This window comes from Moschus berezovskii, chromosome 5 (genome assembly GCF_049115385.1).
Source record: "Moschus berezovskii isolate FMDL1 chromosome 5, NW_MosBer_1.0, whole genome shotgun sequence".
NCBI classification, from domain to species: Eukaryota; Metazoa; Chordata; class Mammalia; order Artiodactyla; family Moschidae; genus Moschus; species Moschus berezovskii.
Window position 1 is genome coordinate 81,674,866 of NC_142464.1, and position 16,581 is coordinate 81,691,446.

At 38.0% G+C, this 16,581-nt stretch overlaps 1 long non-coding RNA gene across 3 annotated transcripts; it reads left to right on the forward strand.

Moving 5' to 3' along the window:
* The first annotated feature begins 104 nt into the window (after positions 1–104).
* LOC129561840 (uncharacterized) lies at positions 105–14,883 on the forward strand. Of its 3 annotated transcripts, none has more exons than XR_008687059.2 (5): positions 105–1,104; positions 7,928–8,040; positions 11,059–11,170; positions 12,187–13,718; positions 14,436–14,883. It is a non-coding gene; the product is annotated as an uncharacterized LOC129561840 (long non-coding RNA). The 3 variants fall into 3 exon arrangements; XR_016037455.1 differs by having other exon boundaries at positions 12,187–12,299; positions 13,628–14,878; XR_008687058.2 differs by having other exon boundaries at positions 12,187–14,879.
* The last annotated feature ends 1,698 nt before the right edge of the window (positions 14,884–16,581 follow it).

Here is a 16,581-nt window from a genome sequence, read left to right on the forward strand (position 1 = left end):
GGGAAAAAAGTTGAAAATTGAATGCCACAGACTTATAGCCACAATAGAAACCTTTTATTAATACATTTTCTTGGCTTTTCCCCCCATGTGTCATTATTCGTGCGTACTCAGTCACTTCAGTCGTGTCCGACTCTTTGCGACCCCAAGCTTCACTGTCCATGGGATTCTCCAGGCAAGAATACTGGAGTGGGTAGTCATTTCCTTCTCCACGGGATCTTCCCGACCCAGGGATCAAACCAGCGTCTCCTGCATGGCAGGCGTATTCTGTATGGCTGAGCCACCAAGGAACCCTTGTGTCATTATGTAACAGCACTAAAATGCAAAAACTTTCCATTGGCTATATCCGAGGCCGAGAGTGTAGGAGTGGTCCTCCCCATATATAAACCGCTTGAAGCGCCCGCCTACAATTTGCGCATGTGCAGAATTTCTATCCGTTAGAATGTCTAACCTACGCTTTGCGCAGGCGCGGAATTTATATTCCCTCCCGCCCCCAGCGTAAGGCGCAGAGTATTCTGGGAATGCCGGAGGCTGAGGTGCTTTCGTCTGACGCCGCATGTGTGTGTGGTTGCTCGGCCATTCTGTCCTTGATTTTAAGAGTGTCGTGAACCGTTAATCAGTATGTGTGACACACATAAGGGTACGTGAACATTCAGAACACTCCGCGGCGAGCCATCTAAGCGGGGGAAACATGGGGATCGGAACGAATGAAAAGATTTGTGGCCTCCTTCCCGACCCAGGGTACCTTTTGGGCTTCCCTGGTGGCTCAGGCCATAAAGAATCTACCTTCAATGCAGGAGACTCGGGTTGGAGTCCTGGGTGAGGAAGATCCTCTGGAGGAGGACATGAATACTCACTCCAGTATTCCGGAGAATTGCCTGGAGAATTCCATGGACAGAGGAGCCTGGCATGCTACAGTCCTTGCGGTCGGAGGCGACTGAGCGACCAACATTCTTTCACTTCATCGGGCCGGTCGGACCACGTCCCTAGTCGTTTACCCACATTCTCCAGGCTGGAAGGAGTCCAGGATTTTGAGAGGTGGAGGGTTCGGAAAACGAAGTCTTTATGATCTCGGTCGGAGATCTTCTTTCTGTTGTCTGCTTCTCGGTAAATCTGACACTTCCTTCGCGTATTGAAAATAGCGTACAAATTCCGTTGTTCTGACTTTGATGCAAAGGGCTGCTTTCTTGATTTCCCTTAAGGCGAAAGTTAATGGATTTTTTGAATTGTTGAATTTTTGAGCGTCAGCCTGTGCCAGGCACTGTGCTCGGCTCTGGAAATACACCGGGGACAAAGAATGGGGCGGGCGGTGGGGAGCAGTGATTGATCTGGTTTGGCGTTTCTTCATGATGTCATGTGCCTATGTAAATTATCCTAAAAGATGACTTTTACATATCCTCTTTCCACAAGATGATACAGTTCTAGGTGGCACATATTTTACTGAACACGGTCAACGTATCTTTTTTTTTCTTTTAATATGTAGAATTCTTGGTCATGTCTAGTGTATTTTCAAAGCTCCCAATTCCATTCTCTACAGCTTCTGTTTCAAATGTCTGTTTCTAGCTCTTTATACCGTTTTCAACCCTTTCATGTCTCCTTATTCTCTCAGTTGCTTCATGGAGAAAATAGATGAAGAAGCTTAAACTCTACAATTTATTTCTGTCACCTTTTAATCTTGAGTCTAGAAATCATTACATTCAAAATTGAAACCATTTTTTAGATCAGTTTTCGAGTAGGTCATATATTCTCGTGGTTCATAAACCATGAAAATGTCAACTGTGAGGTCTTATTCTTTTCCACCATCTTGTCCTGTCCACCATCGCTCCTCTGTAGGTAACCACTGTTCTAGAGTCTTAGCTCTCCAGATGCTTCATTTATATTCAAGGAAATACAAATGGTATTCTATTTTTCCTGCTTTTACAGACCAAAAGTAGCTTCACACTTTCCTGTACTTTTATTTTTTGCTTTATATATCTATATCCAAAAGATTTTCATATCAGTACATAGAGAACATCCTAATTTTTTTCACAGATATGTAGTTTGTATGGATATACTATAAAGTTGTGTCTTGATGTATAGTTGGGTTATTTCCAGTCTTTTTCCGCTTCAGACAGTGCTGTAATGAGTAATCTTGTACATATTATTTTGTTCAATACAAATATATTCTGCAGGATAAATTTTTAGGTGTAGAATTTCAGGTTAGAAAGTGGACACTTGTCGCACAAATTATTAACATTTTGCTAAATGATTCCAAGTGACCACTGTAGTTGATTGTGTTAATTAATATTCTCATTAGCAATGTATAATCATCCTGTGGAAAAAGAGTTAACGTTAGATCGGTGATCACATTTGCTCTAGCATTGAGTCTTCATTAAATTCCTGCTTGTGTCCTTTGATATCATTATTAGATATGCTGTCATCAGGTTTTAGACGCTTGTTTTTCAGCTGGCTTCTTTTTATGTGAAATATTATCTCTCTCTTGTCTTTGGGAAAACATGTCCTTTTTCTTTCAGTATTTTAAGAAAATGAGTGACATCTCAATTGATAAATCGAATGGACGTTTTTAAAACCTTATGTAAACCCTTGGGTAGTCAACACTGTTGATGACTTTTCCATGAAAACTCCTTCCTCCCATCTGCTACATCCCTCTCACTTAATTCTCACCTGTGTGACTTATTTTCTTATTCTCTTCTGCTGTTCACATTATTCCTGGATGATTTCATTCATTCTCCGTAGCTTCAGTTACCATATATTAGTGGATGACTTCTAAGTAGAGTAGGCCCTCCATATGGGTGGGTTCAGCATCTGGGGATTTAACTAACTTCGGCTGGAGAATATTTGGGAAGAAAGTTCCAGAAAGGAAAGTTCCAGGAAGGAAAATTTGAATTTACCTCATGCTGACAAGTATTTATAAGCATGCTTTTTAAAATTTTGCTCCTCTTTATGTGCTTCACAATATTACATTCTTTATAGATTTAGCTTTATGACAATCCTGCATTGAGCAAGTCTGTTGATGCAATTTTTTAAACTACATTTGTTCACTTCATGTCTCTGTCACATTTTGGCAATTCTTGCAATATTTCAGACTTTTTCATTATTATGTTTTTTATGGTGATCTCTGACCAGTGAGTCACATCAAGTCAAGTCAAGGCTGTGGTTTTTCCAGTGATCATGTATGGATGTGAGAGTTGGGCTGTGAAGAAAGCTGATCGCTGAAGAATTGATGCTTTTGAACTGTGGTGTTGGAGAAGACTCTTGAGAGTCCCTTGGACTGCAAGGAGATCCAACCAGTCCATTCTAAAGGAGCTTAGTCCTGGGTGTTCATTGGAAGGACTGATGCTAAAGCTGAAACTCCAGTACTTTGGCCATGCGAAGAGTTGACTCATTGGAAAAGACCCTGATGCTGAGAGGGATTGGGGGCAGGAGGAGAAGGGGACGACAGAAGATGATATGGCTGGATGGCATCACCGACTCGATGGACATGAGTTTGGGTAAACTCCAGGAGTTGGTGATGGACAGGGAGGCCTGGTGTGCTGTGATTCATGGGGTCGCAAAGAGTCAGACACAACTGAGCGACTGAACTGAACTGATCAGTGATCTTTGATTTTATTGCTGTGAGTGGCTGAAGCTTCAGATGATGCTTAGCATTTCTTCACAAAAAAATGTATTTTTAAATTAAGTGCATTGATTTTTATTTTTAAATTTTTATTTATTTTATTTATTTTTGGCTGTGCTGGGTCTTCATTGCTGTATAGGCTTTTCTGTAGTTGCATAGAACAAGGACTACTTTCTAGTGGTATGTGGGCTTCTCATTGTAGTGGCTTCTGTTGTTACAGAGTATGGGCTCTAGGGTGTGTGAGTTGCATCATGTGGGCTCAGTAGTTGCAGCTCCTGGGCTCTAGAACACAGGCTCTGTAGTTGTGGTGCACAGATTTAGTTGCTTCATGTCATGTGGGATCTTCCCAGATCAGGAATTGAACCCATATCTCCTTCATTGGCAGGCAGATTTTTTACCACTAAGCCACCAGGGAAGCCCCTACATTTTTTTTAGACGTAATGCTTAGTAGACTATGGTGTAGTGTGAGCATAGCTTTTATATGCCCAGCAGGCTTTCTCTCCTGTTCTGTGTTTCTATTTTTGTGCCAATACCATGCTGTTTTGATCATTGTAGCTTTGTAGTATAGTCTGAATCAGGGAACCAGACTCCTCCAGCTCCGTTTTTTCTTTCTCATGATTGCTTTGACTCATCTGGTTTTGTGTGTGTGTGTACAAATTTAAAATTTTTTTCTGATTTTCTGAAAAATGATATTGGTAATGTGATAGAGATTTCATTGAATCTGTAAATATCCTTGGGAAGTATAGTCATTTTGACAAATTGATTCTTCCAACCCAAGAACAAGGATTTTCTTGGATTGGAAATGTTTGTGGCATCTTCCATTTCTTTTGTCACGTTTTATAGTTTTTGGGATACAAATCTTTTGCCTTCTTAGGTATGTTTATTCCTTTGTGTTTTACTCTTTTTGATGTGATGGTAAATGGGATTGTTTCTTGAATTTCTGTTTCTGATCTTTTGTTGTTAGTGTATACAAAAGCAAGAGATTTCTGTGTATGAATTTTGTATCCTACAATGTTACCAGATTCATTGATGAGCTCTAGTAATTTTCTGGTAGCATCTGTAGGATTTTCTTTTTTTTTTAGGATTTTCTATGTATAGAATCATCTGCAAACAGTGACAGTTTTTCTTTTCCAATTTGGATTGCTTTTGTTTCTTTCTCTACTCTGATTGCTGTGGCTAGGACTTCTAAAACTGTGTTCAATAAAAGTGCCAAGAGTGGACATCCTTGTCTTGTTTTTGACCATAGAAGAAATGCTTTCAGTTTTTCACTGTTCAGTATGATGTTAGCTATAGGTTTGTCATTTACAGCCTTTGTTATGTTGAGGTAGGTTCCCTCTAAGCCCACTTCTGTGGGTTTATTATCATAAATGGGTGTTGAATTTTGTCAAAAGCTTTTTCTGCATCTATTGAGATGATCATTTGGTTGTTAATCTTCTTCAATTTATAATGTGGTGAATCACACTGATTGATTTATGGATATTAAAAAATCCTTACATCCCTGGGATAAATCCCACTTAATCGTGGTGTATGATCCTTTTAATATATTGTTGGATTTGGTTTATTAGTATTTTGTTTAGGATTTTCTATGTTCATTAGCTATATTGGTTTGTAATTTTCTTTCTTTTTTTTGTGGTATCTTTCTCTGATTTTGGTATCAAGTAGATGGTGGCCTCATAGAATGAGTTTGGATTGGTCCTTCCTCTGAAATATTTTGGAGTAGTTTCAGAAGGATAGGTATTAACTATTCTCTAAATGTTTGGTATGATTCACCTATGAAGCCGTATGTTCCTGGACTTTTGTTTGTTGGAAGTTTTTAAATTACAGCTTCAATTTCAATACTTGTGATTGGTGTATTCATATTTTTTATCTCTTCCTGGTTCAGTCTTAGAGGATTGTACCTTTCTAAGAAATTGCTCATGTATTCAACGTTGACCATTTTATTGGCTTATAGATGCTTGTAGTAATTTTTTATGATCCTTTATATTTCTGTGGTGTCCCTTGTAACCTCTCCTTTTTCATTTCTAATTTTATTGATTTGAGTCCTCTTCCTTTTTTCTTGATGAATCTGGCAATAAGTTTATCAGTTTCCTTTATCCTTTCAAAAAACTGGATTTTAGTTTCATTGATTTTTGCTATTTTTTGTCTCTATTTCATTTATTTCTGCTCTGATCTTTTAAAAAGAAACTTTTTATTTTGTATTAGAGTATAGCATATTTACAATGTTGTGATAGATTCAGGTGAACATTGAAGGGACTCAGCCACACATATACATGTATCCATTTCCCCCAAACTCCATTCCCATCCAGCCTGTGACATAACATTGAGTTTCTGCTCTGATCTTTGTGATTTCTTTCGTTCTACTAAGTTTGGGTATTGTTTGTTCTTCTTTCTCTAGTGACTTTAGGTGTAAGGTTAGGTTCCTTATTTGAAATTTTCCTTATATCCTGAAGTTAAGATTGTATTAAAAGCAGAGACATTACTTTGCTGACAAAGGCCCATATAGTCGAAGCTGTGGTTTTTCCAGTAGTCATTAATGGGATGTGAGAGTTGGACCATAAAGAAGGCTGAACACCGAAGAATTGATGCTTTTGAGCTGTGGTGTTAGAGAAGACTCTTGAGATTCCCTTGGACTGCAAGAAGATCAAACCAGTCAATCCTAAAGGAAATCAATCCTGAATATTCATTTGAAGGATTGATGCTGGAACTGAAGCTTTAATACTTTGGCCACCTGATGCGAAGAACTGACTCATTGGAAAAGACCCTAATGCTGGGAAAGATTGAAGGTAATAGGGGAAGGGGATGACAGAGATGAGATAGTTGGATGGCATCACTGACTCAATGAATATGGGTTTGGGCAAGCTCTGGGAGATGATGAAGGACAGCGAAGCCTGGCACACTGCAGTCCATGGGGTTGCAAAGAGTCAGACACAACTGAGTGACTGAATGACAACACCACGATTGTGTACGACAACAACAAGATTGTGTTACTATGAACTTCCCTTTTAGAACTGTCTTTGCTGTATCCCATGGGTTTTGGATCCTTGTGTTTTCATTTTCATTCATATTTATTTTATTTCTTTTTTTGATTTGTTCAGTGATACATTAATTGTTTAGTAACATGGTTTGGTCTCCATAAGTTTGTGTTTTTTACAGTTTTTTTCTTGTAGTTGATTTTTAATCTTATAGCATTGTGGTCAGAGAAGATGGTTGATATTATTTCAGTTTTCTTAAATATACTTAGGCTTTCTTAGTGGCCCAGTTTGTGATCTATCCTGGAGAATGTTCCATGTGCACTTGAGAAGAATGTGTATTCTGCTGCTTTCAGATGTAATGTACTATAAATATCAACCAAGCCCAATGGTCTAATATGTCTATTAAGACCTTTATTTCCTTATTGACTTTCTGTCCAATGATGTAAAGCGATTGTTAAAAGTCCCCCACTATTATTGTATTACTGTTGATTTCAGCTTTTATGACTGTTAGGATTTGCTTTCTATATAGAGGTGCTTTTATGTTGGGTGCATATATATTTAGAAAGCTGAGACCTAGTGACTTAGTCAGTAAAGAATCCTCCAGCAATGCAGGAAACCTGGGTTCAATCCCTGGATTGGGAAGATCCCCTGGAGAAGGAAATGGCAACACACTTCAATATTCTTGCCTGGGAAATCCCATGGACAAAGGAGCCTGGCAGGCTATCGTCCATGGGGTCCATATTTACAATTGTAATGTCTCCTTGGATTGATCCCTTGATTATTATGTAGTATCCATCATTGTCTCTTATCACAGTCTTTATTTTATTTATTTTAAAAACTATTTATTTATTTGACTGCATCGAGTCCTAGTTGCAGCACTTGGGATTTTCGTTTCATCATGCAGTATCTTTTGCTGTGGTGCATGGACTCTCTAGTTGCAGCATATGGGCTCAGTAGTTGCAGTGTGTGGGCTTAGTTGCTCTGTAGCATGTGGGGTCCTAGTTCCCCAGCCAGAGTTTGAACCCACATCCCCTGGATTGCAGATGGATTCTTAAACACTGGACCACCAGCAAAGTACTGGCATATGTATAGTTTTTATTTACTTGTGATATATTAATTCTATTTTTGCCTCTGTTTTAAGAAATTGATGAAGTATAAAACTTAATGTCTATGGAATATGGCTGTTAACTCTGAAGAGTATCCATATTAGTAAAGTAGATTAATTTAGCCAATTTATATACCATCTTCTACTTAAAATGTCAATTTTGGTTTAAATGGAATTATTAAAACTTTTATGAAAAAATATTATTTGCCTTTTTTATGTTCTCTGGTTTCATTTTAGCCAAGATATTTGCTGAAGTTTGAATAAATTTACCTCTCCAAACCTACCCATCGGGAAGGAGATGGTGCTACTTCACCAGTGATGCCTCATGAAGCCAAGTTAAGAAATCTCATGTAAGAAAGAGTTATTTCAGCAGCTGATACTGAAATAAAATAGAAAATGTAATTTTAATCAGTTGAGAGTTTTAGCAATTACCTTACTATTAGTTTGTGATCTACTTTTATTTTCTGGTCCTCTTTATGTTGATATTATAGAAATAGTCATTAAGGAAGGTAAAGAACAACTTCAGGTGCAGCATCAGAAAACTTTCATGGTAAAACTCCAGTTATGTTGCATTCAATAAACTGCCTATTCAGTGGCTTAACAGATCATGATCTTTGTGAATTAAATGGATGCCTCTTGGATCCTGATGGCTCTTTCATTCTTAATGGATCAGAAAAGTATAGTAGCCTTATGTCAAAAAAAAATTACACAATTAGCATTAGATTTGTATTATGAAAGTTAAAATGTAAGCCTTTATACAGAATAATCTGAAAGTGGTATTTGAATTATTTAGGAGGGTGACAGCTGAATTTACATACTAAGATTTTATTCAACTGCATATACTATGCACTAGAAATTTGGTTAGTTGTATGTTTCTATGGAGCAGTTTTGCAAAATGGAGTTTATAAAGTTCAAGAGTTGATGTTTCAGCGAACCTATGTGATGACATTAAATTAAGATGCAGCTTTCACTGTTCTTTCTACTTCAAGGTCCTTGTGGATTTTATGGCTGTAACTTTTATTGTCCGTGTAGGTTGTGATTGCTCAAGAGAAAATGGCAACACAGTCTATGTGTTTGCCAAAAAGGATTCTAAATGTATCTATACAGTAGAGTGTGGATCATGTCTGGAGATGTGGAAGTATCTCCGCAGAGGAGTGGGCCTGATTCCCTAGGGCCACATTACCACACCTGTTTGTTCATTAAGCTGTTCAAGGAGTCTTACTGGATTGTCTGGTTTCCCTTAGAGGCCCACCTACCCATGAATGCTCTCACCAAGGCCTTACAACTCATCTTGGTCTTCCTCAACTCCTTGCCTTTTTTCTGTAAGGCATAGTCCTTTTACTTCCTTGTGGACTGTGACACTAGTTTATAATAAACTCTTAAGAGAATATTATAAATGCAAAAGGACTTCCCAGGTATCACAGTAGAATCTGCCTGCCAATGCAGGAGATGGGATTGGACCTCTGGGTCAGGAAGATCCCCTGGAGTAGAAAATGGCAACCCACTGCAGTATTCTTGCCTTGGAAATTCCATGGACAGGGGAGCCTGGTGGGCTACATGGGGTTCCAAATAGTCCTAAGACGACTGAGCAACACACATATATGCAAAAAAAAAAAAAAAAAAAAACTTCCCTTGTTTTTATCTTGAATATTTTAAAACACTGAAATTTTTGGAAAGGATAGACTTATTTTTTTTGTAGACTATCCTTCAATTTGGATTTTTCTAAAATTTCCTCATGATTATATTAAATTTATGCCATTTCTTGGCAGAACAAATCTAGAGGTCATATTGTGTGTTTCCCAGGACATCATATCAGGAGTCATATGATGTCATTATGTCCCATCATTGGTAACGTTAACTTCACAGTGGCAGCTATTAGGTTCCTCTGCTGTAAAGTGACTATTTTTGTGGAAAGTTTTATTGAGTCTAGATAAATATGCATTTCCTTATCAGTCTTTTCCATTGATGATCTTTGTCTAAGATGTAATTGATATTCACCAATGGAAAAGATTGATGGGAAAATGCATATTTATCTAGACTCAAAACTGGGCTGGAGGAAGCACAAGCTGGAATCAAGATTGCTGGGAGAAATATCAATAACCTCAGATATTCAGATGACATCACCCTTATGGCAGAAAGTGAAGAACTAAAGAGAGTCTTGATGAAAGTGAAAGAGGAGAGTGAAAAAGTTGGCTTAAAGCTCAACATTCAGAAAACTAAGATCATGGCATCCGGTCCCATCACTTCATGCAACTAGATGGGGAAACAATGGAAACAGTGACGGCCTTTATTTTCTTGGACTCCAAAATCGCTGCAGATGGTGACTGCAGCCATGAAATTAAAAGACGCTTTCTCCTTGGAAGAAAAGCTATGACCAAACTAGACAGTATATTAAAAAGCAGAGACATTACTTTACAGAAAGGTTCATATAGTCAAAGCTGTGGTTTTTCCAGTAGTCATGTATGGATGTGAGAGTTGGACCATAAAGAAAGCTGATCGTCGAAGAATTGATGCTTTTGAACTGTGGTGTTGGAGAAGACTCTTGAGAGTCCGTTGGACTGCAAGGAGATCCGACCAGTCCATCCTAAAGGAGATCAGTCCTGGGTGTTCATTGGAAGGACTGATGTTCAAGTTGAAACTCCAATACTTCGGGCATCTGATGCGAAGAGCTGACCTCATTTGAAAAGACCCTGATGCTGGGAAAGATTGAGGGCAGGAGGAGAAGGGGACAACAGAGGATGAGATGGTTGGATGCCATCACTGACTCAATGGACATGAGTTTGGGTAAACTCCAGGAGTTGTGGATGTACAGGGAGGCCTAGCATGTTGTGGTCCATGGGGTCACAATGAGTTTGACACAATTGAGCGACTGAACCGAACTGAATAAAACTTTGCACAAAAGTAGTAACTTTATTTTACAGTGGAGGAACCTAACAGCTGCCACTGTGAAGAAATTTCTCCTCTCGCTGTGACTGAGTATGTATAGATGCAAAAACTATTTATTGTTAATCTTTAGTTATAGCTTATTATAAGGTTCAGTTCAGTTCAGTTCAGTTCAGTCACTCAGTTGTGTCCGACTCTTTGCGACCTCATGAATCACAGCACGCCAGGCCTCCCTGTCCATCACCAACTCCTGGAGTTCACTCAAACTCATGTCCATAGAGTCGGTGATGCCATCCAGCCATCTCATTCTCTGTTGTCCCCTTCTCCTCCCGTCCCCAATCCTTCCCAGCATCAGAGTCTTTTCCAGTGAGTCAACTCATCACATGAGGTGGCCAAAGTATTGGAGTTTCAGCTTTAGCATCAGTCCATGCAATGAACACCCAGGATTGATCTAAGTGCAAAATGCTTTTGGTTTTACATTTTAGTGCAATCAAGATTTTTGTTAATGGCTGCTGAATTGGAAAACATAAACATCTTGAATAGCATATGAACACTCTGTGGAAACTGTGGTATTGGATGGACATCACTGTGTCTCAAGTAAGAGTCTTTAATTAACTAAGATCTGTGGGATTACCAAACAAGGTATAAGACTAGTGAAAGTTGTCTTTGTATCTTTCTTGAACTGGTTTCTTTTGAGTTGTAAAATATAGTCAAAAGTTTAAGTGATATTTTGAGCTAAATTTAATTATAAGATATTGCTTGCTTTGTTGCTTGAGGTATATGCATCTAAAATTTTGACATGCAATTTATTAAATTGTATTTTAGAACTCAAATTATATTTTAAAGTAAAAAATTCTTTTGAGAATCTTTTTGTAAAGCTGACAACAATATTTTTAAAAAAGGAATGAGGAATTTCCCTGGTGATCCAGTGGTTAAGAATCTGCAGAGGGCGCAGGTTTGATCGCTGGTCAAGGAACTAAGATCCTGCATGCAGCACAGCTTAGCCAAAAACTTTTTTAAAAAAGAGAGAAACAGAAAAATGGATGAGCATTCTATGATTTCCCCTTTGTTTTATTCCAGAGATTCATTCATGAAATGTGATAGATTTTCTCATGTTTAGATAGCTGTTAAAGTACCCTGGGATTAGGGTGATTTTTTTTTAATCGTTAAAATAGAGTATGAGTTCTATTCCTCCCCAAAATAGGGCTTTTGCTTTTAGCGTACTGTATTGAGGGATAGGGCTCAGGCTTTTGATTCTCTCAAATATGTATCTTGGAGTCTGTTTTGGTGAAAATGGGTTTAGAGAGAAACTGTAACACACTTTAGCCAGAGCTGGTCATCTGTCTATGTAACAAAGCAGAGAACTGAGATTTGGCTGCTCCACGTCTTGCTCCAGTGGATGATAGACCCTGAGTTTTGACCTGAGTGTTTTCATAGCTTGAAGCTCAGGAACAGCATGCTTCACTTGCAGGGATAAGAGAAAACCTGATAAAGAACATTGGCTGTGTTTTTATGACTGAGAACTTACTGTTAATGTGTGTATTTCTGAAGAGAACTGCCTTCAGCTTTTCTGTGTTCTCTAGGGTAAAATTAAGTTCTTCATGTTGTTTTAGGCCTCTACCTTTCCATGGGCAAATTCCCTCAACCTGGAATGCTTGTGCAACCTATTTCCCATGCCTCCTCAAAAATGGGTAATAAGAAGAGGGGTGCTTATTACATTTTTCAGGTAAATCTCACTTATTCTGCAAAACTTTAGTCTTGACTCTTGTCTTCAGTATACTTTACCTGACCCCCCAGTTTGATTTAGATCAGAGATTGGTAAACATTTTCTGTGAAGGGTCAGATATTAAATATTTTAGTCTTTGTTTACCTTACAGTGTCTGTTGTGTATTCAACCCTGCCGTTGTAGTGAAAAGCAGCCCTAGACAGCACATAAACCAATTAAACTTTATTTACAAAAGTAGTTGGCAAATGAAGGCAGATTTGGCCTGCAGACTATTCTCTGAGCCCCTGATTTAGACCTATCTCTGTGACTGTATATGGCATATTTTCCTTAAATAAATTCTGACAGAATGTGTACACCAGATGGTAATTATTGGTATATATGCCTACTTCACTCACTATACTATTCACTTCTCGGAGGCAGGGAATGTGTCTTAATAGGACTTTGTATTTTCAACTCTGAGCATGGTGCCTGACTCGTAGTGTCTGACAGTGAGTGTTTGTTGACCCTATAAATGGACCCTGTGTCCTTGGACTGGGCTCTTTAATCTCCTGTTGAAGAGGGTTAGGAGCCTCTAAGTAGGAATATTGTGTTTATTTTTCATGAGTCTAGTACTTTTCTCTTCCTTCATATTTTCTGATAACCAGAGGTCCTCATTTTGCTGGTTTCTAATGGACTTTCCTGTCAATAGTCTTTTCTAGACCTACTGAAACTCATATATTTCCTTTGGAGCACATGATACTGTTTAGTCTTCAAGGAGAACACAGCTCACATTATTTCTTCCTGTTAAGACAACAGTTATATTCTATTAGCTCTATTGTAATATAATATTCTATGTTCTATTCTGAGTTCTCTAAGGATTCAAAGCAGGCATTTGAGAATGCCACTCATGCTGTTTTGGTTCCCAGTGTTTCATCTCAGGTTGTTTTCTATAGACAGGAAGTGGGCTAAGAATGTAGCACATTTTCTGTTTCTTGACTTTGGACTCTTTGAGAGAACTTGATGTTTTTGATAAAGCTTTTATGATTTACTGTTGTTTTTAAACTTACTAATCCAAGTCTTTTCCTAATAAACCTGATCTGTTTAAAATAAAAGTATCCAGATGTGGTTTTACTTTTTTAAAGTACTATTGTGGAAAAATGCTATTTTTTCATTTTCCAACTAACCGGCAGTTCATTTCTTAGTTGACTTCCAAGATTATATATTAGATATAAATAATTCACTGGAAATTCTTATTTGTTTACTTTTTGACTTATATCTTTATATATGCATGCATTTGTGTTAAGTTGCTTCAGTCATGTCTGACTCTTTGCGACCCTATGGACTTTTAGCCCTCCAGGCTCCTCTATCCATGGAATTCTTCTGGCAAGTGGATTGCCATGCTCTCCTCCAGGGGATCTTCCCGATCCAGGGATCGAACCGGTATCTCTTAAGTCTCCTGCATTGGCAGGCAGGTTCTTTACCACTAGTGCCGCCTGGGAAGCCCATCTTTATTTATATTCAGATACTTCAAAATCTGAAATGCTCTTAATAATTATTATATCCTCTATTGCATACTTTCATGGAATATATTTTCTAGTGCTTCTCAGAATAAATAAAATGTATGTTACATAAGCAATTAAATTTTTTCTAGTTAGCCATATTAAACCAAAAAAGGGATAGATGAAAATAATTTAAATATTTTTATTTGACATGATAATCCAAAATATTTTAATTTCAACATATAATCAATGTAAAAATTATTAATGAGATTTTATATATTTTGTGTGTGTGTGATATGTCTTTGAAGTCCCGTGTGTAGTTTATACCAACAACATAATTCATTTCAGAATGGCCATATTTCAGGTGCCCAGTGATGACCTGTGGCTAGTGACTGCTCTGTTAGACAGCTTGACTGTAGACTATTTGTCTGATAGGCGATTGTGAGAAGTCAGGCTTACAACTGGGAAAGCCTGATCAAGACAGAGTGATATAGGGCTGGATATTGAAAGATTACAGAGTGAAGTATGTAATATTATGAAAGAGGCAAAATAAGAAATTGTCATATACAGTTGACCCTTAAGCAACACAGGTTTAAATTACATGGTTTCACTTATATGTGGATTTTTCTTTTTTTTCCCACACCACATGGCATACAAGATCTGACCAGGGATTGAACCTGTGCCCCCTGCAGTGGCAGTGTGGAGTCTTAATCACTGGACTACCAGGGAAGTCCCATGTGTGGATTATTTTCAATAAACACATTAGAAAATTATTTGGAGATTTGGAACCATTTGAAAAACATCTCAGACTAGCCATGTAACCTAGAAATATTGAAAAAAAATAAGAAAGATATGTCATGAATATATAAAATATATTTAGATGCTAGTTTTTTTAATCATTTTCTACCATAAAATATATAGTAATCTATTATAAGAAGTTAAAATTTACCAAAATGGGTGCAACGACTTATAGATAATACATGATCCATTTGCCATCAAGCAAAATGTAAACATGTAAAGATGCAGTATTGAATCATAACTGCATAAAATTAAATGTCGTGTACTATTATAATTAATCTTTTAATATTGTGTGTTTTGTTGTTTGTTGCTGTTTAGTTGCTAAGTCATGTTCAACTCTTTTGCACCCCATGGACTGCACCTCAGGAGGCTCCTCTGTCCGTGGGATTCTTCAGGCAAGAATATTGGAGTGGGTTGCGATTTCTTCCTCTGGGGATATCCACTTAAAGTGCCTTGAGACACTAATCATTTCCACATGAGCACTTCATCTTTCCCGTAAATTGCATATCATGGTAAAAAGTGATCTCTTGCAGTTCTTGTATATTTTTCTTTGTGTTTAATGCAATACTGTAAACCTTGAATAACACCATGAGACCAATATGAAGTACCACTAGTGATTCTAGAAATGCTCCCATGAAGCAAAGTCATGACATTTCAAGTAAGAGTTGAATTGCTTGATGTATACTGTAGACTGAGGTCTGCAGTTGCAGTTGCCAGCCATTTCAAGCTAAATGAATCCAGCATAAAGACCATTGTAAAAAAAAAAATGAAAGGAAATATGTGAAAACATCATTATACCTATGCCAGCATGCATGAAAATGTACCATTTGAGAAATAACTTTTTATCTTGTATCAAAAATGTAGCTTTTATGTGGGTGTAGAATTACTATAAGAAAAGCATACCTACTAATATGATTTGGGAAAAAGCAGTCATTATTATATGATGACTTAAATGGAAAGTGAAGGATCTTAATGCCACCAAGGGTTGATTTGATCATTTTAGAAAGCGGTTTGACTTAAAACATGTCAAGATAACAGGAGCAGCAGCTTCTGCTGACCAAGAAGCAGCAGATCAGTTCCCAGGCACCATTAAGAAAATCATTGAGGAGGAACAATAACAGGCTAAACAGGTTTTTAATGTAGACAAAAAGAGCCTTATTCTGGGTGGAGCGGGGTCGGGGGGTGGGGGAGAAGTGCCACAAAGGACATTTACTAGTAAGGAAGGGAAGTGAGTACTAGTTTTAATTCAGGAAGGGAAGGCTAACTCTCCTGTTATGCACAAATGCAGTGGGGTTTAGGATAAGGACTGCTCTTATCTATAAGATACCTGGGTCAGGAAGATCCTCTGGAGAAGGAAATGGCAACCCACTCCAGTACTTTGGAAAGTACCATGGAAAATCCCATGGACGGAGGAGCATGATAGGCTACCATCCATGGGGTCGCAGAGTCGGACACAACTGAGCGACTTCACTTTATCTATAAAGCTGCTGACCCACAAGCCTTGAAGGGAAAAGATAAAACACCAGCTGCCAGTGTTTTGGTTGTACTGCAACAAGGAAGCCTGGATAATGAGAACTCTTTTCTTAGATTGGTTCCACTGATGCTTTGTCCTTGAAGTCAGTAATTACATTGCAAGTAAAGAACTTCCTTTTAAAGGTTTCTTTTTATTGGACAGTACCCCTGGCCACCCAGAACCCCATGAATTCAACACTGAAAGTGTTAAAATGGTCTTGCTGCCTCCAAATACAACATCTCTAATTCATCCTCTAAATCAGGGAGTCATAGGGACCATTATGGCTCATTACACATAGTACTCTATGTAAAGTGCTATGGGAGAGAACTCCATGGAAAGATCATGGAAGTCTGGAAGGATTACACGATTGAAGATTCCATCATCATACGAAAAGCTGTAAAGACCATCAAGCCCAAAGCAATAAAGTCTTGCTGGAGAAAACTATGTCCAGATGTTGTGTATGACTTCACAGGATATACAACAGAACCAATCA